Below are 24,335 nucleotides of genomic sequence, written 5' to 3'. Positions count from 1 at the left end.
CCGAGGATCTAAAGGCCTACTGGCTATAGATGTAAAGTTCAATTAGCATGACATTCTGTATTATGATGGTCCACTAGGCTTCTCCGGATGAAGACAAGAGAGGACGGTGGGGAGCCGTACAGTAGTAAGTGCTAAACGAGACAAAGACCACACATCAGAAAGAAGCATGAAAAGAAACGGTGGGTTTTCAGGGGTTGTTAAAGAAGACGGAACAATTTAATGGAAAAAGGGGAGAAGGACAATGTCAGTGACTGAAAGGCAGAATAAGAGCTTTCCTATCCAATAAAACACCTTCAGACCACAAGATTTATTGCTCTTTGCTGTGTTGTTAGGATTTTAGAGACAGGAGCAGTTTACACAGTGGCTTTTAAAATTAGCCAACGGCCGTCACAGTTAAAGCTAACATGTGGAGAGCTGGTGGTGCTCCATAGCTTGTTAATTGGTGAGACGCAGCAGTGAGATGCACACGGCTACACGCAGGATGCTCGACAAGCCAAGGTAAGGCTGCAACAACAGTGTGACATCTGGAACATCAGCAGGCAACTGTACAAAGACTGGACTGGTGTTCGTGTCTGACAAGCTGAACTTGCATTTTCTCTTAATTGGAAGAACTTTTTTTTTGCAGGAATGCCTGAGAGAGTGGTGCGATAAAGTAAAGCAATGAGAAAGTACACAGCAACAATAAGCTTATTAGCATGAGAGCTTTATGATTCATTAAGCAGTCTTTGATCAGCACATAGGACGAGAGCAGCTCAAATGAATTAATTTACCGTCTTAAAAAATATATATGTTTGCAACTTTTAGTTCTTTAACTATAAATTATATAAACTTAACATTTTTCACTGAGCCTGATTCCCAAATATATTCTTTGGTTTTCAGTCTATTTTTCCTTCCACTGGTTTCCAATCATTTCAGCAAGAAAATCAATTACCAGAGCTTAGAAACAATAAAGGCACTTGAATGCAGACTTCATGCTTACTGTGATCAATTACACAACTCTACCAAGTGTCAAGACTCTTCTAATAGATTTTCATGCCATGTGGAAATGAATGGAAGCCTATGGAAACACAAGGGTTAAAAACATCTGGACTGACAGTAGAGCTACAACAATTGAAAAAAACAAATATATGATGGTTCCACAGTCTGAAATGTGAGGATTTTTCCTTCCTTTCCTTTTCTTACATTTAAAGAGGCTATTTGTAAGTTTCCTCTGCTGCTGAACGTGGTTTCTTGCCTGGAGCAGCAGGTGGTGATTGTTGCTTGACAAGCGCTTCCACCATCGTTGTCTTTATAATACAAGGGGTTATAAAACGCCCTCTGAGCTACAGTACAGACGGAGGCTACAGTGAGTCAGTATTGGAAAGTGACGAGGCTAGCTGGTTAGCGTGCTAACTTCAGTAGAAGAAAAGACGTGATAGAGACGAGAGTTAACATTGGTGTTGCTTTCCACCTCTGGAGACAGATGTTGGTGAATAAAGGAAAGAAGTTTCAAGCTGCACTCACAACATTTCTTCTAGAATGGTATGTAAACAGCTGTTAATGCTAATATTAGCTATGTAGCAATAGCAAAAATTACAAATTATAATTACAAATCATGTTTTTATACAACTAACCTGCAATAGAAAATACATTTGGCGGGAAAAGTAACTGCGACCAGATTACGTTTTCTATAATGAGGATATATTATTAATTCAAGGATTTGGGGAAATCACAAATATGTTAATACTGAATATATAAGTAAAATATTCACAGAGATGTATTTAAATATCTGATCTTGCAGTGTCTCCTCTTCCTAAATGTAATGCTTCATTCAATCAAAGATACGTTGCCTCTCGACATAATCCAGCCAGTGGTTACGTTTCCTACAAAACAAGTTTATTGTTGCAGGTTATTTGTGTAGAGACATGATTTCTAGGAGACAGGCTTGTTTGTAAAATGCAGCATGAGCTGTACACACACATGCAGGCCTTGACAAATCTCTGGCAATGACAAATCCCCAAACTATTTACCTTCATTATTCAGCCTCTTCACCACAACACCTCAATAAAATGACAATTTCATTTCTTAAAAGCCGGAGTCGGCCGTTCCCGTGACATCTCAGGTGGGTTACAATGGCAGGCTTCTGCTTCGGCGGGTCTCCGAGGCAACCCTGACATTCCATTTCAAATTAATTTTGGACAGTAGAGCTTTTATAAATCGAGCACACAGCGGAGGCTTCATTCCATCTACGAGAGGGAAAAAAGACACAGGGCAGAGTGTCAGCCCATTACAGATGCTTTGCGCCGTGCGCCTCTTGAAATCATCAGGCGGTTGTTTGAATGTAGCAGCAAGTGTAATTTATGTGATTGTGGTTGTTTGATGATTATGGTAAAAATGCAGTGGTTAGGTTTTTCTATTTTTGCAGTGTGAATAATAGGATCTGCCTGTGCAGTGGTCAAACACTTGAAATAAACACGTAGGGGTGGGGGTGGGGGTGGGGGGGGGGGGGGTGCAACTCCTCCATTGAAATTCTCCGGAGATGACCAGCTCGACCTTGTAGCATGAAGGTTTCCATTTCACAGCTGGCTGCCTGTGGATGTAATTGTCTATAAGGATAAACAGGGCTATAATCTGCATGCATGCTCCAATTAGAGATGTCGGCTGGTGATATCTAAATTCAGGCCCTGCCTCTGGCCGGCGCCGGCTTCCACGACAATAATAGACCAGACGCAGATATGAGAGAGGACAAGTGTCACTGGTGGAAGCTTTTCAGAGGGAGTACACTGTGACGCCTGTCATACACTGCCCTTTTCCTCACAAGATAACACACACACACACACACACACACACACGCGCACACACACACATGCACAAATATACCTTTTCCCTCCTACCTCCTGATCTCTCAGTGCAGTTCATTCACAGCAGAGACAGGATTGTGCGCTCTGCTTTCTTCCCTCTCTGCATTCAATGTGCATATATTTCTATCTGTGCTCTGTGTGCAGAGATGGGGGATGGCGTGCAATCTGCGGCGTGCGTCAACAGGGACTGCACCGCAGATTGCTGACAGATCGGGAACACTGTCTGATGCAGCGCCACAGGAGAGTGATTAGGGAAGGTTTTGTCATTTTTCCTGATATTTTTGGACACCGAGTCTTTTTCACAATCACTGACAAGTCCACTCCCTGTCACGATAAGGAAGCATTCTCTTCATAGCAAGGAGACACACAGTGATTAACTCGCGCTAGAGGACAGAGAGCTTCTTCCACTGAATCAAGGTCAACCTGCAGAAAGCCCTGTTTTGACAGGGTTTCTCTGTGACGGCTCCCACTGAAAAATGCTACGCTTAGAACCGGACCTTATGTAGACAAACACTACAGACCAAACAGCCACTGTAGTCAGGCTCAGATGAGGACTAAATTAATCTGGCACAGATATTGACTGAAAGAAGAAACAGAGGAAATCAGAGAGAGAGGATGTCAGATGGGAGGGGATGTGAAAGAGAAATTGATTGATTGATTGATTGATGAGGGGCTGAGAGCCCGATCATCTCTGATCTTCTGTGACCTCAAGCCCATCGAGGAACAAAAAGACCAGGCTTCCGTCAGAGGATGACATAGGTGGAGACGAGGACACGCTGAGAGATATGTCACAGACAGTGATGATGACCATCTGTCATCGGCTCCTCACACACCTCACTGCCCTGCAGAGTCACACGGGCAGCGGCGCGCATGTATACACGCACACGCCTGTCCACCCCGTGGCTGGAGGGAGAGGAGTTGGGAAAAAAAAAAAACACACTTTAGCAGCTTTCCGCAAAACTGTCAAGGTGAGACGGGTCACTCCTCCCTCCTCCGATACTTTTATAACTTAATCTGCGGCGCTCCCGAAATCAGCGGCCGGCGTGTAAAGTGCCTGTGTTGTGGCAAAAGGGAGATAACTTGAGACAAACCATAATGCAACAATGGACGTCCCGCCTCTCTCTGTCTGCTCAGATTTCACATCTCCTCTGGTCATCTGTCAGAAAGGACTATGTGCTCATGGGCTGTGAAGCGGCAGATATTCAAGCATTAACGCAGGCTGTGCCACGCTGCCCCTGGAGATGATACATGCATGCATGTATGAATACAGTAATGCCTTCCATATCTCATGAGGGCTGTATTTTTTCTTTGGGTGGGGGGGTCCATAGCAATGTTTGTGGGATAATCAGTGCTGAAATGTGTTTACACGCTGGAGGAAGGAGCTGATATTGAGTAAAATCTTCAAAAAGCATGGGCTTCTAATCTGCAACCCGGGAGCAGGATTAAGGCACCTTTCAGAGGAGGCATCCTGCTATAATCCCCAGCCTCTGTACAAACAACACTTTGTATATTCATACACAGATTGGGAAGTGGAAGCAGTTGTGGATCACTTCTGTGCATGAACTGAGCTGATCGGCACAGAAAACTAATCAGCAAGGGACAGTGAGAGAGAATACCTGTCTGAGAACGAGCTATCTGTTGCTACCAGACGTTCCTTTCAAAGTTATTTAAAAGACATTTACTTACTTACTATATTTAAAGTGTGGTGAGGTTAAAAAAAAAAAAGGACCGTTCCAGGAAGATCATAATGCATGTTAATTGGACAAATGAAGCTAATTTCCTCACTTTTCCATCTCAGAGTTGTTAAACGTTAACACCAGCGAGACGTGCGTTCATCCAACCGGCTGTCTGACTGTTATTATTACTGTGGATTTTCATTTTATTCCTCCCAGGGACCTGCAGTGTCGCCTGTGACTGGAGGTCACCTTCATCTAAGCTTAGTTTGACATTTCAGCTCAATAATAAAAGCGCCGACGACACACATGCACCTAAAGTACTTTTAACACACTGAGGATATTAAAGTTGTATAGTAAGTCATATGGAAAATTAAGATTCATGTAATACAGGACCTGAAGGTGTTTGCAGTCTGTGTTTCTGTGAACGTGCAAGTCAAGTACATTCACACACAGAGCGACAGTCATATGGAGCACAGCCCGACGGAGAGGAGTGCCTGGCCTATTTGCAGTCAAACTATCTGTCTGTGAAAGTCACTGCCTGCTCCCCTTTGCCATCCTCGTTTGCAAACCTACACCTGGAGACAGGCTGCGGGGGCCAGGCGGCTCTCTGGGGAGCCGAGGACAGCAGCAGATCCAGCTTGTCAGCACTAGACACCGGCGTCTAGAGGAGCCAGCAGACTGAGAGATGGCTGCAGTGAGGGTCGGGGTGGGTGGGTGTGGGTGGGGGGGTTTGCTGTGAAAGCACTCGTAAAGGTCAGCTGAGCTGGCTGCCGCTCTTCCAGTGAGCTACCACTTGGCGCCTCAAAGGTTAGACAGACCTTCGGCTGCACCAAGAAATGTCACCAACACCAATACAGCTCCAGACAAAGTCAATACTGACACAGCAGCAGCGACACACACACGGCTAGAGCCTTTGTTAGACGGGTAAAATGTCCTTCCATGGAGGCCAGGTTAGAGGAATAAAACCAGACGGGGGGTTTTCCTCCTTCTCTTTATGTCAGTCGTAAGCGTGGCCACCTGTTTGTCGGGCCCGGTTGAACACCTCAGTTCTCAGTGGACCAAACCAAAGCCCTCACCTCCGTCTCACGCTCTTCCTCTGCACTCATTTACTTGCGACTGCATTGTAACATCTGCAACAGTAACACGGTCCCCAAACATTCGAGAGTCAAAGTGGGACAAAATGGCCAACCAGTTACCGTATTGGCCCCCCAGTGTCACCTCCCTTCTGCGGCTCCCCATATGTGCAACAGCCATGATGGGTTTATTAATCCTCTGGGAGGCAGGGGACAGAGGATGAGTGTGTCCAGGCTTGCTGTAATATCCTCTGGCCAGGCACCGTGTCTAACTGTGCACCGCCCGCCCCCACTCCCTCCACCAATGCCATCTGTTTCCTGCCCAGCTCTCAGGCTTAAGTCCCCGCTGAGCCTTGGTCTCTCCTGCTCCTCTCACACAGAAAATTTGCCCCAGTCAGCTGTTATGACATTTCAGTCACTAACCAGAGCCTCTAACTGCATCGTCTTCAGGTGAGACTATTAAACATTACAGTAGACGGTGACAGTGGATCAGTAGGGTTTTCTTTGCAACTGGTGGTAGACCCGTTTCTCCGTCAATCACAGTAATGTGAAAAAGCTTCGGGTTTCTGCGTAAACTTCATCAGTGGAAGATATTTTTTTATTTCATTTTAACAATTATCTGTATTTTTGGATTGAAACTTAAAAAAAAAATCAGAGCAGTTTTCATTTGTGTGCATGTGGGAGCCTCTGTCAAACTGTCAAACTCCAGGCTGTCATGGCTGCTTACATGCTGCTGTCGCTAAGCTACTGTACATAATTCTCTCTCCGAAAATGGATTTAATGTATTAGATTGTATAGAAAAATGGTGTGTAGGCTGTTTTTTTTTTATTTTTAATCTAAATCCTTCTCTCTCTCTCTCTCTCTCTCTCTCTCTCTCTCTCTCCACCCCCCCACCCCACCCCACCCTGTGTGTCCTGGAGCCCCGTCGGCGTCTGCTGTGGTCATTTCAGCTGCCAGACTGTGGAGCTCGGGACATGCCGCAGCACTCCTCTGCACTGACGCACACACTTCAATAAATGATTGTCCATCTCACTCGTGTTGTAGGACAACAGTGTATTTGAGAAAGAACTGACAAAAGGCAAAAGGCTCTGAAGCTATTCAGCCTTTATATTGAGCAGTTAGATGAGAGTATTGATACCTTCTGTACAGTAAATATAAGGTTAGAACCTACATCTATTAAAATAGCTTATAACCAGCCTGGCTCTGCCAAATGGCAGCAAAATCCACCTACCAGCACCTTTAAATCTTTCTAATGAACATGATATATTTTAATCCGTACTAAAAGTGTAAAATGATAATTTGCTGTTTTATGGGGATTATATACCAGACTACTTTTTGGCTGTGAGCAGGAACTTCTTGGAATCTCCTCTGGTTGCCTGGCAACGTCTCTCAGCCACGAAAAAGTCTGGCACCTAAACCCCCCCCCCCCCCCCGTAAAACAGCAAATGGTCATATTTACACTTGGTTTTTAGGACAGATTAAACAAACAAGATAACATTAATTAGTGCGCTTTGGAGGTGTTGATAAGTGGATTTTGTTTCCTTTGGACAGAGCCAGGCTAGCTGTTTCCCCCCGTTTCCAGTCTTTGTGCTAAGCTAAGCTAACTGCTGGATATAGCGTCATATATATTGCACAGATATGAGTGTGGTATTGATCCTCTCATCCAGTTTTAAAAAGCCAATAAGCCTATTTCCCAAACTGTCAACCGATTCCTCAAAGTTAATGACTGCTGGATGTAGCCGCGGCCTGCAGTGATGCAAGAAGCTGCAGAATGAACAGAAATCCAGTGTCAGATTCTAACACACTTACCCTGCAGATAACTCGATCACAGATCCATTTCTTTCTTCACTCACTCACTCTAATCCTGTCCATCGCTCACGTTTCCCACTTTCTGTTGGTAATCACATTCGTTGCCACTGAATAAATGCCTGACATCCTCACAAACCCCACCCTCTTAACAAGCACACAGCTGCTAAGCTTTGTACACACCTTGAACTGTACACGTTCATCACCGGGCTGCAGATGGGGTGAATAAAGAACTCTGACCTGCTTTCTATACGGCTCTCGTGAGGTGTATGATCGCGCTCGCTTTCTAATTCGTGCTGCGAGCTTTAAAAGAGTCTATAGGGTTCATGGTCCGCAACTTCTAGATGCATGCCCCCAAGGAGGTAGATTCTCCTGTTTCTCCCTAATGGAAAAGGCATTGGGCATGAAATTTCCCCCGACAGCTGATTCCTTTAAACCCAGCAAAAGATCTGCTCTACACTTTGGGGTTAATCGATGGGGACGGAGAGCTGAGGACAGAATACAGATGAGAGTGCAAAGATGTAAAGAAGAGGAAAGACACGTCATCAAAAAAATCTCCATCTGGAGGACTCTGAATAATAGTGAGATTCAAATTTGTGTGCTTTCACATGTCTGTGTTAATAAAGCTCTGAGCCTGAAAATAGATGTTTCCTATTGTGGGGAAACGGGACAAAAAAAAAAATGACCAGGGTGCTGAGCAGTTTGGCGCTGGCATTCATTCGGCCCCAGCCTTGGCACCCACGGGCCACTTGCCCTCATGAGCAAGTAAAGGTCAGACACTTTTCCTGCAGCGCAGCTCTGGAGGAGGAACACTGAAAGATTATATCACGTGAAGCTAACTGTAGCTGACTGCATTTGTTGTTGGAATAAATTCTTTTAATTTTGAGGGGAACAAAGGGTTAAAGTGCTCTGCGGCGTTTCCTGCTGTCGGGCCGAGTTCGTGTTTGAAAAGATCTTCAGCTGACAGTTATAGCAAACGCTTTCTGCCGGTCAGACAGACAGTTCTTGTCATAAAACCAACAGAAATCTATCTAACTAGCAAAGACTTTATTAATAGATTAAAACCCGTTGCCTCTGTGAGAGACACTTGAATATTTCTTTCTAATCTTCCTCGTGAATCCTTCGGCTCAGTGTCTTCTGAGATGAGCCCGGCCACACATCCTGCCTGCTACAAAACAATTATCAGCCAATAACAGCACTGCAGAGAACCACAGGACGATAACGTCTACTGCTGATGTAAGAAAGCTATAAAGCGTGTAACTACCTATTGCTGAGAAAGGCGGTATTCACACTAACTCCCATTCAAAATGTGTGTCAACAAAAGCTCTTTTATGGCTACTGGGAGCCTCAGAGATAGAGAGGCGTGTGTCTCGCTGTGTCTCTTTCATCAGATTGGTTAATATAAGTGGGTCCCACTGGTAAATAGCGACGCTATATTGCCTGCGAAAAATGCTCCGACTCAACAAAACAGCAATAGTAAAACGTCCCACTTTATCTCCATCTTCTCACTGAAGCGGCCGCCCGTTATCACCGCCCTCGTGACTTAACGAGGATGAAGCGGCAGCGTCGGAGGAGAGCGGCGCCTCGACATCCGCTCACCTCCAAACCTCTGCGTCTGCCTCCCAGAACATAGCTATTTCTAATTCTTCCAGCAAAGGTCCACGGGGAGCAATGATGCCAAACATTCCCCCAAAAAAAGAAATTGGCGGCCAGGGTCCATAAATGTTGACTGGCTCTCTGCTGGGTGAATTGCTGCAGCCGGCTGCTGGTGTTTGGCCTTGCTCAGCTCCCAGAACAGCTCTGTTTCATGTCCTCTTTATTTGAACTGCGGTCTCTTTGTATCATCGTCTCTAGTTGGCCAGCTCGTTATGACTTCTCTTTTCTTTTTGCATTGTACTCTCTTGAGCCTGATGTTAGTGTGTATGCAGATAAAGTGCGTTCTGCTTAACAAATACAGATTTCTGCTGTGGCTGCAGCCGCAACTGGGAACTGATTTCATCTACTTTAATCAGCCTTATTAGCATAAAGCCCTGGAAATGGAATAATTATACTTATGACTGGAGTTCAAATTCTACTGATTGCAGAAGTTTAAGTTGGGAAACTTTGATGGTGTCATGGAACAAAAAATCCATTATAAAGCAGCTGCTACGGTACGGCCGTGTGTGAGTGCATGTGTGTGTGTGTGTGAGAGGAGTGTATTTAAAAGCCTGTTAAAGTAAAACAGTAGCACAGATGACGTGAAACTAGCTGTTTTACAGACAACCACAATCTCTATTTCAAATACATACAACTTCCTTAATTCATTTAAATCTAATAGAACAATTTATTGTAATATAAGACTTTCTGCTGGTGAATTCCTAAATAGTCCAATTACAGAGCTATTCCACCTCATATTTAATCATTTAAAAAAGCACAACTCAACTCAATGTTATTATAGGTTTCTGAAGCATTGTGGGAATCCTGATGAGTCAAGACTGAAGAATAAAACAGTAAAATATATAAATATACTATTAAATTCCTACAGGCTAAGCCACCACCATGTGTTCCCCCACACAAACAGAATAATGATACACCAGATGTGCCCAGGTTAAACACAAGTTCTGGTACACTTTTGCATTCCGCAGTGTGAAAGACACATTGAGCTGTTTGTAAATGCAGTTATGGCAAAAACAAGTGTTAAGTGACAATACAACAAACACAGATTTAAATGTCGAGGAAGCAACCGACCTCTAGTGTCAAAAACAAACAAACAAGAGATCACAAGGAAATCCTGATGTACAACCGACACCCGGGTCCAATAAATAAAGAAATAGTACAAACTGAACCTATATACTGCATATGAAGATTGGTATTTTATCAGGGACCTGCTGATCTTTCCACTAGTTACTAGTTAAATTTATGCTAACGGCTCAAAATCCATCTTACGTAAAGACACAGAATTAGTGTCACAAGTGTCAACACATCAAGTATCCTATGGCGCCAAGATATTTATAATATATATACTGGTCAATCTGGAGCTAGTTTGAACTACTTCATATTTACCATATACCATTCGGTAGTTCAGTCCACTGGTTCCCAACCTATGGGTCAGGAGCCTCCAGATGGTCACAAGATCAAGCTGAGGGGTGAGATGATTTTTTGAAGCTACATAAAGTTGTTTTTGATTGGACTTTTCGCTAATCTTTGCTTTTATTTTGAAATACTGGATGATCATGGCTTCTTACAGTTATTCAAATAAAACCACAAGAAGTTTAGAGGGGAACTGCTGACGACTCAACCAGACACTGCTTCTGGGTCACAAGCCTCGAGGATGGGAACTGGTTTAATATTTAACAAGTGTTGTATTTCATATGTTTTTCATGTTTGTTAACCTGTGAAGTAACTAGTAACTACATATGACACGGCAGCAGCAATGCTCCTCTCTGAGGTCTTGATGAACGCGCCTCCCAAGCTGCCACAGCTTTCATTCTGTATATTGGATACAATTAGTCTGAGTAATTGCTTGTGGTTGCTTAATCAAAGCGGTGACGGAGGTTTGGAGACATAAAAGGAGGTGACAGTATTAGACGTTGAGAGGATGTCTTGTATTGACAGCAGCAATGTGTTACTTCACCATGCCTAACGCGCCACTCAGCAGAAAACACACTCAAACATGTCTGCAGAAAACCCACAGCACGTCTGACATCATTAGCTTTAACCAACCGGGCTGCGACCTGAATACACACACGGCCTTGCACTCTCATTTACATCTAACCTTCATGACAGAGTGCAGACATTTAAGTCAGAGCTTTATTCCCAACGAGACATTCGTGCACCGCATTCATCCCGCTGAAAGCTTCCTGGAATAAAAGCATTTAAACGTCATGCTGTATTATTTATTAACCAGGCCGCGATTTACAGTAAATGCTTTTGAATGATTACTTCTTTACAGCATTTAGAATAAAGCAGTGCAGGCAGCCTTACGCCAGCCTGTTTGTACAACAGCGATGCTGTTGATTTTCCACCGAGAGGATCTGACTCCTTCCTCGCATATCAGTCTAATACCAGGTTTGAATTCACAGTCTGGGGCTGTGCCTGGCTGACGCTGTCTGATAGAGCCCCTAAATAATTCACAATCCACTATCCATGTCCATTACTGTAAGCTCTCTCTCAGAAGAAGGTAGTAACCACAGATCCACACAGACTGCTGTGCTGTTTGAGGGGTGCAGCCCCGTCAGGCTCTCAGTGTCAGACCCGTGTTGTGGATGTGTTTCGACAAACATGGGGTGTTTCCTGCTGGACAGATATGTCCTGCCTTCTCTTTGTGCCTATGACAAGTAACTTATTTCTCCCAGTTTAACCAGTGCCCGCTGCCAATTTGTGTGTGTAATAAAGTTGGTAGTAAAATAATTTGGCATATTACATGAATATCCACACACAGCCGGATGTCTGATTATTTAAAGGAACTGACTGGTGATTTTGGAAAAGCACCAGGAACATATTTGGAAAGTCGCAGGATGTTGGAACTGAACAAATTAGTAAATGTTCACTGACTGTATTCCTTTATCCACCGAGATATCAGATCTTACAAGACATTAACATATCCACTTGTAGCAACTTCAGCTACAGACTCAGGATTTTTGAGGCTGATACTGATACTGGAGGCTAAGTGATTAACATGGAGAGTTGGATAAATAATGATGATAATATATCTGTTGATATTAATTGTCTTCATCATAAGCTAAATACATTTTTATAAAGGTCGCTTCAATTTGTTATTTTTGAATCAAGACATTTAAACTTGTCGCTTCTCTCTGGTCGACAAACTACAGAACAAAACATATCTGTGACATTTCTCAATTTCTTGTCATTGATCAGTGGCAGCAATCCTCCAATCCATACGAGCATGTCGGTCGTTTGTTCCTACCCTCAAACACGACCCAGAGAAGTGTTTCCTAATATGTAACAATAATTACGTACTGTCATGGTTACTAAAATAACGGTAATGGCTTGGTTAGGTTTAGGCACAAAAACTACTTGGTCAGTTTTAGGAAAAGATCATGATTTGGGTTAAAATAGTACTTCCTCAACATCAGACGAAGACAAAGCTAAAGATGATCTTTGTTGTCATGGTTACAATAATAACAACGGACGGTCGTGGATAATAGAAACAATATAAACTACCGGTTTCACGTGGGAATCGAACACCGACCTCCTGTGTCACATTCCTGTGTTTTGTTGATCCATCCATCCATCCATCCATCCATCCATCCATCCATCCATCCATCCATCCATCCATCCATCCACCACCTCCTTCAAACGAGGACTTTGTCTCTCTTTATACGACGTCACCGCACTTTTCCCTCTGCTCCTGTCACAACTACTACGACCACTAGATGTCGCCTAGCAACAAAGCGTAACTATGGGTCATAATAAGCTGCTGCTGTCGGGTCATTAATCACAGGAGGACGGTCTTTATCTCATAAAGATCACGGTGTTGATTTAATGCAGGAGTTCACACTGAATTCAAGCTTGAGACACGACATGTTTGTTAGCATTTAATCTAAACCACAGTCTCACTCAAAAAGCTTCTGTTGCTTAAACCTGACCACACTCGCTCTACCATGTCCCAGTCCGGCGGTTTGTACGGCCACCACCTCCCTGTCAGTCCGTGTAGCTTCACTTGATACGTAATTAAGTTTCTGATCAGAAAATAATTGGGAGAAATTTGCAGAATAAACTTTATTATTAGGAGACAGGGTTATCAAAAAGCTAAAAGTCAAAGTTTGAACTTCATCGCTGGATACAATCCTCAAACGTAAGAATAAAATGAAGTTCTTCTGAGTTTAATTTAACTGCAGGTCTCGTGAACTGGTTGGAGTAGGCTCTGGATGACTGCAGTACAGAAACAGGGGTGAGCAAGGCTGACACGTGTTTCGGAGTGACTGTGCAAAATATCATTGGTCTTTATGAATAATCTGAGGCAATGTGTATTATTCAGAATAGAACAGCTTTCGCATACTATTTGCATTTGATTTGAAAATTTGCTAGGGTGCTGTTTTTTTCTCTTTACCACGGGTGAAAGCAACGAGAATAAAGTTGGCACTGATTTTACTTGCAGTCATTTCCTGCACATCTTCACTGTCTGCAGCCTGTCATGCTGCTCCTTTCTGATGTACCTCACCTGACAGCACCTGAATTTCTTTCCTGCTCCAGTTTGTTTTTCTTTTTGTTTCCTACTCCTGTTATTTCTCTCTGTTCTATATAATAAATACATTAGATTGCTGTTTTTTTTTTAAGGTTGACGGTGGCGCAGACACAGATTACATTTGTACTCTTTTGTGTGAGCATACGTGTTTCAATCTGTTCTTCCTAAAACCCTCCTTCTGCAGAAAAATAGTGTCCAGGTGGTGTAAAGTGGCCGAGTTATGAGAGCAATTAACGGGTGAAGTAAAACTTAAGCTGCTGGAGAAGTAGCTTGAATAATACACACACTCCTTCTCCGCTCTTTCTATTAAACTGGTTATTTATTATTTACAAGAGCCATTGACTCATAAGTCTGACTATACAGAGCCTGAGAGAGAGAGACATTCATCAGCCACCACAGGCACACGCACTGACACAGTTTTACATAATCACAGAGAGAGAGAGAGCATGATTGATTCACCCCTCCCCCATAACAGCTGTATGACTGTGTGACAGGGAGCAGTGAGCCGATGAGCTGATCTGAACACACATCAGTCTGACTGTAACGCACAAAGGCTGAAATAACAGCGTGATTGAATACCAAGCACAGGTATAGAGTTTACACTCGGGTCAATCCACCAGTACGGCAGCTCTGAGCTGACGATAAAGGGAACAAACTGTTATTTTAGCTCTGGCCTGCTCTAAATAGCAGAAGACTGCAGCAGGCAGAGCTGATATGAATTCCCAGCATGGTCCGCAAAGAAAAGATGGAAAAGGTCAAAGCCAGCATTCATCTTCTCAGCACAGTTTTCGCTCGCAGCATCACCTTTTCCTGCTTTTATTCCTCCGCGTCCTTGGCCTTTTTCCCATCTCTCTGGGGTAAATAGATGGGATTCTGCCACGCGGTGTCCCGTCATCAGCTCAGCACTGATGACATTTTGTCATCTGCTGGTTTCACTCACTGGGGAACTGTTGTCGCTCATTTCACGCAATCACTAATAACGCAGTTATCCAGAGCAATTAAATCCGTGTTTATTCAAAAGACCGTATGTGATACAAATAAATGTTACAAATATTCAGCACGATTTAAACAGACCATAAAAGTGCAAGCTGGGTCTCGCTGGGGATTATATTAGTTTACTCTCGTGAACACTGTTTTTAATGGGTGTGAGCTTAGTAATTCACTAAACAAGTCGTTGCTGAGGCTATGTCTCTTTTCCTCATGTGAGAGCTACTCTCTGAGTCATCATCTTATCTTTGCCCGATCCTCTCCACCACCTCACCCACTCAGGATTATGACAGCTGTGGATGGGCTGCTGAGAGGATCATTTCTCCCACTCATTCTTCTGCTTTATCTACAGTATCTGTCACCATGCTGTGATTTAGTCGGCTTTCTGAGAAGAGCTAAGAAACAAAAAAACATTCATTTCCTGCACAACAAACACCTGCCTTCATTGTATGGCCATGTGCAATAAAGCACCATCAATAAACCATTTGTTGTATGTGTTTAAATCTCTCTGAGTGAAGGAGCTCAAGTTTGGCTTCAGGATGCAAATTTAAAATCTTTCCGGTCTTTTGTTTCCTCCGCAGGGTGGCCGGGCTCAGCCTTAGAGATAGGGTGAGGAGCTCGGTCATCCGGGAGGGACTCGGAGTAGAGCCGCTGCTCCTCCATGTCGAGAGGAGCCAGTTGAGGTGGTTCGGGCATCTAGTGAGGATGCCTCCTGGACGCCTCCCTGGGGAGGTGTTTCGGGCATGTCCCACCGGGAGGAGACCCCGGGGTCGACCAAGGACACGCTGGAGGGATTATATCTCTCGGCTGGCCTTGGAACGCCTCGGGATTCTCCCGGAGGAACTGGTGGAAGTGACTGGGGAGAGGGCCGTCTGGACCTCTCTGCTGAGGCTGCTGCCCCCGCGACCCGGATCCGGATAAGCGGGAGACGACGAGACGAGATGAGACGAGACGGTCTTTTGTGGCTTTTCTTCCTAATTAAAACATAGTTCAGTCTTTCCATCATCACACCGGAGAAGATGATGCTCGTGTTCAAGCCGAGTGTCTCAGCTGACCTGTCTGTCCGAAACATCAAGGCCATCAATCAACTGACACACCAGGAGATTGTGGGAGTACTGCAGCCAGGCAGGGCTGGTTTGGGATGGGGAACAGCAGCTCAGATGTGGTTCAAAGCCACAGAGAAGAAGAAACCTTGTGATCCCTGAAGTTTTGAAGATGGGAGAGCTATAAAATGAGAGCTGTGAGCCAACAGCACCAAGGGAGCTGGACCACCTGGTAGGCTGTGATCAACAGGACTGTTACATGGGTGGAGATGTGGAGGATGCCCCAAGCAAGGCTAGGGTTCATTATCAGGGCCTGCATGCGATGCTCTTCCCAGTCCTGCAGTCCAGAACCTGCACCTCTGGTACAGCTCAGATGAGAACACAGGTCTAAAGGTCTAAAGCACTTCCTCTCTGGCCGCGGTACAGATGGCGCCACGCAGGGTCATGTGTAAGTTAGCTGAGATTCTGGAGGCTGGAAGCAAACAGGGCCAGCCGGGTGACACGACAGCAGCTGATTGAGTTTGCCAGGCAAAGGGGTGAGGCTCAGACCAGCAGCACAAGGGAGTGGTCCCTCCTGTCACCCAGAGGTGGGTGGAACATGAGATCTGACCTGGAACGCCAGTCGAAGTTCCCCCAAGACATCACCACGGCCAGATATCGTGCTCTGGTTCTACTGGAAGAGGGAATGGAGGCTGCCTCTGAGAGGAAGGAAGTACTGAGAGCTGTTAGCTGTGTGCTCACAGGCAGGGTGGAGGGCGTTCACTTATCCAGTGGAAGCTGGTTGCAGAAGCTACACCGGAGCATCCACCCAGCGGTTCCTGAAGTCTCTTGAGATCACAAGCTCCAGAGCTGAGGAAGGCTCAGCAGAGGAGGCAGAACAAGAGAGTTTCTGGCTCTGACTACAAGGAAAAGGACAACACAAGGATCCTACGGCTGGCTGCAGAGGGCGGTACGGAGGCGTCCCGCCGCCTTCAGATGTTCTGGGATTAAAGGAATGAAACACCAGTGAAGGGAGGCTCCCAGCTGATGAACATGAAGCGCTACAAGAAGAAGTGCTTCAGGCAGAAATGCTCAGCAGGTGGATGCACACATCCAGTTCACATCCAGTCATTAGTGTCTGTGGCTTTCACACATTGAAGGTTATTAACACACTCCACACTTCCACTACAGTTCTCCCAGATAGAAACTATATGGTGCTGCTATTTCAAAGTATCTGAAACCAATAATTTCTTCTTCTTTTTTTTTATTTTTCAGAAAAAAATTAAAGAAACTTAAAAAATTTTTATATAATTTACTTGTGTGATTTTGATTAAAAGATGTAGTTGAGTAACTGAGGATAGATGATGAGCAGCAGTAGTGTATTCTTCTCTGTCTGTATATGTGGTGTGTGTTTGCTAAAGAGAGAATACAGGAGGATGTGTGTGTGTGTGTGTGTGTGTGTGTGAGTGTGTTAGTTCTCTGGAGTCAGCACGGCAGATGGTTTTGTGTTGAGGGTGTGTTGGGTGCAGCAGCTGCTCTCACTGCGCCTTTCTCCATTCTTCTCACCCTCATACCCACCCACACACACACACACACACACATGCACACACACACGCACACACGCACACACAGAGCTCTCCTGAAACCTACACCAGGATCACCTGATGGAACTAGACACTGATCCCCTCCATTATTCATCAGCTGACCGAGAGCAGCGACATGACCACCCTAATATGCTATAAATTCCTAACACAGCGCTCGACCACTCTCTCTCTCTCTATCTCTCTCTCGCCCTGTGACTTCACACTCACCTCAACAACACAGCTACAGTTTGTCATATAAAAAGCTTTATGCAGACTATGACATCATTGTCAAATTACAAGGGGAAAAGACTCAGCTATGAGCAGACTGAGTGCAGGAATAAAAATGAAGCATTTTGACTGTTCTCCCTCTCCCCACTTCCTTTTGTCTCAGCCTCTCCCCCTCTTCCTCTTTCTCCCTCTCTCTCTCTCTCTCTTCCCTCCCCTTCACCTCTCCTCTCCTGAGGAGGAACTTCAAAGCAGCTCTGAAGTCAGTGGGATAGAGGAAGGGGATCCCTGGGGGACAGTACCACACACACACACACACACACACAGAGTACACACACAGAGCCCAAAGATGGCTAACAAGCAGTCAAACAGTGCCCTTTGAGCAGTAACTGGGTGACAGCTTCAAACAGCCCCGACTCCAATAGAGCGCGGCCGTTTCTCATGACTGTACTGACTTCAATAATGCAGTTTCATGTGCCTGTTGTATCACACATCTCACACACACGCGCGCAACGACACGCACGCGCATCCAAACTCCACATCTGATAGGAAACACGTCTGTCTGGTAGAGCAGAATATACTGATGTTAATGGATAATAAGGCAAATATTTCATTTCGTAATAATAGATCTGAAAAAAACTAATGAATTAAACATTCTCTTATTTAACAGTTATCAGCGTGCAAAGGACAAAGTTCATTAGAAACACCCCCAAACTAGAAAAAAGGAAAAGAAAAGTGGGGTTGAATTATTTAGTTCTTACTGCTTGATCAAAATTTTATCTAATGTTTTTCTGCCTCTTGATGAGGATGAATCTGGGGCTAAGCTCCCTTTGATCAGGAGATGAAGCAGGCGTTCTCTTGATCTTCCAAGTTGCTTAAATACTTTCCACGATGGGAGGCTGACCTTGAACGTAAAGTTACATTACAGACGTACAGATTTCCAATCCAAAACTATCCAAAGGGAAACTTTATCACCTCTGAATGTCAAGTATGATTTCAAGAGGTAGTCAGAGGAGGATGGGCTCTAAAAAAAGCTGTGCTAAGGCTAATCTTGGCATCTTTATCCCCCATAGAGGAAATTCACAGTCTGATTTGGTTATCAAAATGACTCATACTCCACAGTTGCACCAGCCTGCTCCAATATTTGTTGTGGATGCAGCGCAAACGGTACAAAAATAATACAATCTCCCACAGAGACGAGTATCAGAAATATACAAAACAAAAAATAAAACACAGGATGATACACGTGCTCCTGCTGCAAGGTAGAGAGGAATGTGATGAAACATCAGAAACAAACTCCAAGAAGAATCAGCCACTGAAAGAGTGTGTGCTGTTGTTTGTATGTGTACTCAAAGGAAGGGGATTAAAAATGGATGTGCTTTAACATGGCAAGAGTGCTGTGCTATTTTGTCAGCCTGAGTGCCGTAACACAAGCCCTGCTGCAAAGCCAGCAGCCGGGGAGGTGGGGGTGGGGGTGGTGGTGGTGGTGGTGGTGGGGGGGGGCTTGTGGGGATAATTCATCTCAGGTAACCTTAATGGACGAGAGAAAGGTGGTGTTTTCTGCCCGTGAGTGGGTCGCTGCAGGTTCTGACGGCGGCAGCAACACGCCACAACAATAGCAACAGCACAGAGCTCATAACGGCTTCTCAAGGGCCGCGGCCGGTGGAGAGTGCGCTGGGTATCGATCTGTATCAGACCAGGGTCTCACAGCAGCTGCTACACAATTCTTCAAGTACAAGATGGCTGCAGGTTACAGCGTGAAGAAATCGCCAGTACAGTCGGTGGGATAGGAGGTGAAACTGTAAATGAAAAACCACTGAGATCATAATAACTGTTGTGCTAGATATTATTCCTTCTCTTTATACCAATAAAACCACAACACCCACCTGATTTATCTAACTCAGACTTCTTACACCTCATATTAACTTCACATAAACTTTGGAATAAATTTTTTAGACAGATGTGTGGATTTGTTCCCTCACAGGAAGGCGTCTTTTGAAAGCCAGTATGAAGAACAGGAATGATTACAACAACAAAAACCTGTTTTAATCATTTATGTGGGAACCTGACTTTTGTTCTAAAACTTAAAAACATAGTGAACCAAAGCTACAGGAGGGAATAACATAAAATATTTATATTATTCCCATTAAATGGAGCGTGGATCTAGCGTGGATTTTACAACATGACTTCCTACGTGACAGGCGCATCTATCTGTAGTCGAATTTTATTATTATTTTTTTTTCTACATCTGTATTTGTTCATTTAGTCTTAGTTAGACTAAAGAGGGATAATAGCAGGAATTCAGATTGTGAAAAACACACTTATCTGATTTGTTTGTGCATCTGTAAGAGATCGTTTACAGCTAGTCATTATCCTAACCATCAATCACGGCCACACTGTGACTTAATAATGAGAAAATGGGGACCTATAAAAATGTGTTAATATTAAAAAAAAAAAACTTAATTTGACAAATTGAAGTTTCTTATTAGCATTAAAAGGTCGAATTTCCCCCTGGTGGTGCGAGGTCTAGGTCAATCACTATGATAAGTTTCCTTCCAAAATAAAACACAACTTCCTGGATTCTTCACTTTCACCTTACCAAGATTAAACAGCAGGAAAACTTAACTCTTTAGCTAGAAATAGTCCCATAGTGCATTCGGGGTTGAGACAGGACGACAGACTGACAAGCTTTTTCAATAAGCTGTAATGGAATTACCCCCTGCAGTGACACCCTACGGCCCTGTGGTCCTTCCCCTGCCAGCTGAGGAGCGGCTTCAAGGAGAATCACAGACTAACGTTTCACCCTGATTTTCCCTATTCCTTTAGAATCCAAGTGTATTTGGTTTGGATTTCTCTGAATGAGCAGAGACGCCCCCGCTGCGCTCTTACATTGCAGCAATTTGACTGTGTATTTTAACACACTATCAGACCACAGCGTGAACTTTGACAAATGGTACTTGCCTAAAACGCTTGAGCCTGATAAGAACTTTAACCTTTCCATCCTCCCTCTGCCATCCATTCAACTGCCCCCTCCCCCACCTCCCCCCAAGGCTTCGCCAACAGCAGCTTTGCCCTTCAGGAGAGCTGAAGAAGAAGGAAGTAGGACAGGAGGAGGAGCAGTGTGTGTCTGCCAGCGGGATGAGAGGAGAGCGCAGGGAGGCATGCACTGACAGTTGCTGCATGTGGCGAGGAGGGACAGCGAGGAGAACCACTGAGATGCTGCAGAGTGGGTGGGTGGGTGGGTGGGTGGGGGGGGGGTATCACTGCTCATCTTGGAACAATGTGAATGTAGAGGAGGCAGGAGACAGATGCTTTGTGGAGAGAGACAGACGGCAGAGGAAGATAGAGCGAGAGTGACTGACATTTCTCTCACACCTCTATGAGCAGCCACATCCTAATACAAGCTAATCCCTGTATCAGCCTCTTACCTCACCTGGGCCTATCTCGCCAACAGCAGCACACAGACAAAATGGAAGACTGCTTTCCCAAGATACACTCAGTATTTGAGTTTGGCCAGACAGACAGGCGGTGTGGTGCTCGAGTCCCCGTGCTGCTGAGTCTTTGGTCAGCACCGTCACTGTCCCGTCACTCACACGGCTCCTGCTGACGTTTCGCTTTTTGACCGAGCAGCTTGTCACAAACTGAGCTCTGATTACTGATTCACGGGGAGTTCATGAGAGCCGAGCCAAGCAACTCATTTGCTACGTCGGCGCCGACTGCAGCGGGCATTTCAATGAACATTTGAATTCTGTCACACAGCTGTCTATCATGAAGAAGTCTGAAGGAGCATAATGGTCAGATAGTGGTGAGTTTGTGTCATCAATTTGAGCCACTAACAATTATTTCCATTACCGATTATTTTCTCGGTTAATCAATTAATCATTCAGTTTGTAAATGGTCAGAAAATAGTGAGATGTCCATCGCAATTCCTCCAAACTCAAGGTGAGGTCTAGTTTTTTCTGACAGACTCCAAAATCCAAACATATTTTATTGACAGTGATATGAGACAGAGAAAAGCTGCAAATCATCACATTTGAGAAGCTGCAAACATGAAATATTTGCTCTGCTTTGTGCTTTGAAAAATGCCTGAAACTATCTAAACTAAATTATCAAAATAGTGGCCGATTACTGTCCTGTCAGTCAAATAATGGACTAATCGAATAATCATTTCAGCGTAGTGTCAGTGCATTAGGAGACAGATCCGCAGGACGAGCACTCACGTTACTTTGCCTATTGGGATTTGCTGTGTATAATTAAATACAATAGATTTTTTGTGTCATTATTTCTGTAAGATTCAAATACAATATTATATCTTGCTGATACACTTGTTTTGATAGTTGTTACTATACTATACTATAGATTGGGATTTTACACGACCTGAAAACACTGCAAAAGCCAAGAGAGCAGAGCTCATTCTGAATCTTTTAAATGTGCTCTACATGATTTCATCTTTACCAATCTGAGGCTGCAACTTACACTTATCTTAATTATCAATATTTTATGATCTGCCTATTATTTTATCGATTAATCATTTAGTTTATAAAATGTCTTCAAATGATCAAAACAAACAAACAACAAAACATCAAATCTTCACATTTGAGAAGCAATTTTTTGTTGTTGTTTTTGTTACATTTTTTTGTTTTAGAAAATGACTTAGATCTTAATCCGATTATCAAATTAGCAACTGATTAATTTTCTGTACAATTTATTATTCGACTAGTCGTTACAGCTCTACATTAAGCCCTTAAAAATCTGCTCTTTCAAATTATACACAAGCTGGCACAGTCTAACATTTCAACCTCAGTGCACAGTTTTCGTGCATCAGGAAACATTTGTGAACAGTTTGGAGCCCAGCAGCACTGGATGAGAGGATTCACACAATGCTAATAAAATGATACCAAGTGAAGCCTATCAGCTGCCTCGGTGATGAACAGAGGATCAACTTCCTCAGATAAAGTGTCTGGAGTCAATAAATAAAAAATAAAAAAAGTGTAATGTAATTTTAAAGGATTTACTTTTTATGCGATTTAAAGGGCAGAACCGGCTCCAGCAGCTGATACAAAACAGCACAGCACCACACAACTCTTCAGTCTTTGCTATTTACAAAACACTATCAATAACTTATAAAGCGTCAGCACAAAGGAACGAACTATCCGGCTCTAAACAAAGGTGCATTCAAATCTCTGCTTCTTTTAGCAGGTCCCCTCTCGTGTAATTCACAGCCGCACACGTTAGACAAAGCCCGGTGTACATGATTATATCCACTGCCCTGTGTGTCAGCCTCTAAACGCTGGGTAATTCCGCAGATGACCGCGGTGTGTAAACTGGGTGGGGGCGGGTTAATCACACGATACGCCCTTCAGTTCACAAAACCCCCTCCAAAAAAAAAAACGGCAACAACATCCACACAGAGAGGGTGGTATTAAATGCCCCACGGTGCAGCGAAAGGGGCAAATGAATAAACGGCAGCTGCTGGCCGCGGCGCAGCGACGGATACCGACGAGTTATAAAACACCACCATCTGCAAAGCGGAGAGGAGGCTGCCCAGCGAAAACACGGTCCCCGATCAGCTCCGTTACTGAAGTGTCCCCCTCTCTCTCTCCCCAACAAGCGAACAACGGGACGAATATAAGGTACAAACAGAGGAGGAAACTCACGTAAACACCGACTTAATACGATCATACAATATTTATGAACCAGGAAGGGAAGTGGGGCTCGCTCCTCTCCACTGATACCCGTTATTATCCCTGCTTCCACCAACTTGATCCTATTTGAGCTTCTTCGTAAACTCTTACCTTTTTCTGCAGTCTTCTGCCTCGGTGGTGTGGGCGTTTTCTGGCGGGTATCGGTGGGTATTTTTCAGTATTTTTCAGTATCTGGGACTCGTGTCGGTGCTGGTGCTGATGTTGAGCTGCGTCTTCAGTGGCTCCTCTTCAGTGTTAGCTAGCCCGCTGCCTCTGCTCGGCTTGTGGTGCTGAAGTGGACAGCGCACCGAGGAGCTCTGGGAACAAACAAAAAAACCCCACACAGCGCTTCTGCGGCGCCGCCTGCGGCACAGCGCCCCCCGCCGGACCGGAGGAGCGTCTGCAGCACAGAGCGGCAGTGGAGTCAAGCGCACAGGGAGAGCGCCACCTAGCGTCCTGTTCCCGCGGTGTTTTCTGTGTGGAGTACTGTGACCTTAACATGAGCCCCTGCCTGTATGACACAGTGGGTCAGTTCACTTTCCCACTTGGAATTCACATCCCTAAAAATGCTGCTTTCACTGAGGCTATTTTGTCAGCAGAGGGAAAAGCACATGTGCAAATAGTTTCACTAATGATTCATTCAATTCAGCTGCTTCAGTTTCAGGATCCAGGTGTGTTGTCACATTGTCATGGTTAGTGGGACACTATGATAGAAATGATGACGTGTTAATGCTATTAGTGCAATATCTATACTTTTCCCACTAGTCAAAATATCTTCTGTATATCAGTACACTGGGGAGTAGTGTTCTTTAAACTGCATGCTGTGTTTTCATGGAGGCTTGTATGTCACTGGTTTGTAAATGTTCATATACTTCAGGGTTTAGTGAACTTCAGGGGCCAGTTTCACAAAGATATTTCTGACTGGTCTGTAGTGTTAGGCCAGTCTTCATTTTGCCCATAGATCAGTCTAATGCAAATCAGACTGTTTCACAGAAATAAAGACTTACTAATTATCAGACACCTTACCGCGAGACTAACTCAGGCATAAGACCAATGTTACCATGGAAATCACAGTGACACCTGCACTGACCAGCAGCACCCAACAAAAAACAGGAAAACATGGCTCATAATTTGTGGTTTGCTAACATTGTTATGGGGAGAGAGTTTTTAGAAACTGCAGCTATTATTTTTTTCCAAATCAGATTTTTCTTTTACTTGTTTCACTCTTCGCTGAATTTCCCAAGTAAAATGT

At 44.3% G+C, this 24,335-nt stretch overlaps 1 protein-coding gene across 2 annotated transcripts in view; it reads right to left on the bottom strand.

The window, feature by feature from the left end:
* Positions 1–23,502, bottom strand: part of srrm3 (serine/arginine repetitive matrix 3) — a 74,566-nt gene extending 51,064 nt beyond the window's left edge. Inside the window, exon 1 of one of the 2 annotated variants that reach the window (XM_056397761.1) lies at positions 23,195–23,502. The gene's annotated coding sequence lies outside the window, so the exon portion shown is untranslated. The remainder of the gene's footprint in view (positions 1–23,194) is intronic. The other variant, XM_056397760.1, reaches the window with a different exon arrangement.
* Between the last annotated feature and the right edge of the window lie 833 nt (positions 23,503–24,335).

This window comes from Seriola aureovittata, chromosome 15, assembly GCF_021018895.1.
Source record: "Seriola aureovittata isolate HTS-2021-v1 ecotype China chromosome 15, ASM2101889v1, whole genome shotgun sequence".
NCBI classification, from domain to species: domain Eukaryota; kingdom Metazoa; phylum Chordata; class Actinopteri; order Carangiformes; family Carangidae; genus Seriola; species Seriola aureovittata.
Note: the sequence above shows the minus strand (reverse complement) of the source record. Positions and strands in the feature narration are given on the sequence as shown.